Raw genomic sequence first — 2747 nt, 5'->3', positions numbered from 1 at the left:
CCACTTTTACCCGCCCCAGATCATCCACACGGAATTGAGCTTCCAATCCTAACATGATATGATACAATTTTGTTCTTAATTTTTAAAAAATTACAATTTCTCTGTTACTTAGTAGAATCTGTGGCATGGACCCCTTTGGCAGTCTAATGAGACCACTGTCACAAATAGTGTTTAAGTGCATAAAATAAAATATAAAGAATTGCAAAGAAAACAAATATTATTGAAATAGTTATCAAAGTGTATATATATTTTTTAAACTTTATGGACTTCCAGGTTAAGAATGGCAAGATGGCTGGGCTTCCATCAGCAGCGGCAGTGAGGGCAACACTCCTGCCAGCTCCACATCCTAGAGCCTCAGGTCTTGCTCCTGCAGCCAGGTTGCACCCTCGGCAAGCCTCGCCCCCTCCCACTGCCAGCTTGATTCATGAGCATCGCCCTGTGAAGTTCTCAGAGCCCCAGGTCAGGCTGGAAGCCCACCATGAGTAACTACGGACTTGCCAAGGCCACGCTGGGAGGCACCACCCCGAAATGGAGCAACATCTCGAGGGAACCCTGACATGCAGACCCGGAGGGACCAGCTCCAGCCCTTCTACCTCCTCCACTCCTACCTAGACCCTGGCCACCCCCAGGCCAGCCAGCGCTGACACCTCGTGGAATTTCCCACACCAGGGTAAACAATTTGAAGAAGCTTCAACCTGACCTATTCAACAGATACTGTTGATGGTGAAAATGTAAAATGATTGCCCTACAGAGGTTCACAAATGTAGTTCCAGGCTATCTCTTCTATCTATGCTATTGTCAGCCCAGTTTGTTGTTCATCAACAATGTCTGTTTCAGGTGTATGAAGTGATGTACTGACTCAGTTGCCTGGCCATCGAAGGGCACATGATTCTGGACAATAGGCATTTTTCATCCCTCTTTTTCCCACTCTACGGAAGCTCCATAATGTTCTGGGGCTTGATGTCATCAGTACAGTATTATCCACAAACAGGAACATCAGAGGATCTTACTGTCCACTTTTACTCTGTACAGACCATCTTCCATGACCTTGACACGTACCTTTGGTGAGCATCCCTCTTATGTTTTATGCTTTGTTTGGTGTTAGTCATTGAAGTGTTTATCAGGGATATCTCTGCATTCATCAAGAAATCTTGTTTTAGCATTCTTATGAGAAACTCTTCATTGGAAGAGAGTCCTTAAATGGTGGTGTTCTAATCTGTGAAGTCAAAGGCCTCTTTATTGTCCAGAAAAGAAATAACAGTAAATGCAGTGGAATCTTGTTTTCTCTCTACTTTTGAGGAAGTTGTGTGACTATAAATATACATGACATGCTATAGGAAGTCTTTTGTGAATGCTGGCAGGTTCATAGTTTTAAGTTCCCATGATATGTGTGTAGATATTTCCTGCAAAGACCTCATGGGAGTAGTGTTTTTTCCTCTTTTCGTTCATCTCATTTTGTCCTCCCTTGTGACTTGAATTGGATCTTGGCTTGACATTGAGAGACCCAAGGGATCAGGTATACATTGGGGGTGAGAGTGTTAGCCATGGAGTCAAGACAGAGTGAGAGCCTTGAAGAAGCAGGAGAAGTGAAGAAATAGGTGCACCTGATCTCTGAGGCTTAATTCTTCTTCAAAATGTCATGATTCATCATGGAGGCCAGTATCAAGCTAGGGATGTAATCCATTTCAATTGCCACAGTCTGTACCATTTACCATAAATTTTTTGAGACAAAGTTAGATACATATACTTTACGTCATAGCCATGTCAGTCATTTACTTGGCAGGTAAAGTGGAGGAGCAACACCTCAGGACAAGAGACATCATCAATCTCTAACAGGTATTTAAATACCAAGAGTGAACTTTCAGACTTAGGCTCCTTGTTCTGGGAATTGAGGGGCAGTGGGGATTACTCATGTGAAGAGTTTTGCATTTCTGTGTCTCCTTCCAGCATCCCCACAAATATCTGCTCCACTACCTTATTTATTTAAAGAATTTAATGAACAGTCCTAATTGACAGAGGACTCCCCTCTCTCTGGCAGCCTGGGAACATTGTGCCTTCAGTATACCACCTAGTACATAACTATAGCAATTCTCTATCTTGCCTTGCAGTGCTACAGAATGGAGGTGCCTGCTCTGATTTTGAGGCATAAACGTGCTGGTGGCAGGTTTTTAGTGAAGATCTTACCAACACAGTCATTGATAATACTGTGTCTAACCGAGAGATGAAGTGTTTGTTTTTGTTTTTGTTTTTTATGAGAAGACCAAGTAAAAAGGTAAATGCAGGTATTGATGGGGAGAAAAAAAGCTATAGCATTAAGTTAACCATATTTAAGTATGAGTATTATCTAGATTCCCCCCCCACACACACACACACACATTCATTTTATCTCTCTCCTCTGCCACTGCACTGACAATAACTGACCCTTCTCTAAAAGAACTGGATACAGCTTAAAGGTACCTAAACTTAAAGGTACAACTTAAAGGTACCTAAACAAGTTTACATAAATCATGCAAACATTGCATGGGATTAAATTCTGTCCCTTTTATTTACTTTGGCTTGATTCCTCTCATTCTGCCTTTAGACTCTAAATTATGCCTTCTCTGTTAGATTATACTCACTGATGCTGGTGATAATACTTTATTATTGAGATATGCCTCTTGCCTTTGGTACTTCTGTCAGTCTCTGTTTGCTTAACCATTAGCCTATCTCCTTCTTCGTAGACTGCTACATTGCATCTGAGCTCTTGA

General features: G+C 41.9%; 1 pseudogene; it reads left to right on the top strand.

The window, feature by feature from the left end:
* Positions 1-288: 288 nt before the first annotated feature.
* On the top strand, positions 289-2747 carry LOC140507894 (cyclin-Q-like; annotated as a pseudogene).

The sequence above is a fragment of the Notamacropus eugenii genome, chromosome 5, assembly GCF_028372415.1.
Source record: "Notamacropus eugenii isolate mMacEug1 chromosome 5, mMacEug1.pri_v2, whole genome shotgun sequence".
Taxonomy (NCBI): Eukaryota; Metazoa; Chordata; class Mammalia; order Diprotodontia; family Macropodidae; genus Notamacropus; species Notamacropus eugenii.
The sequence above is the reverse complement of the archived record's forward strand: the minus strand, read 5'-3'. Positions and strand labels throughout refer to the sequence as shown.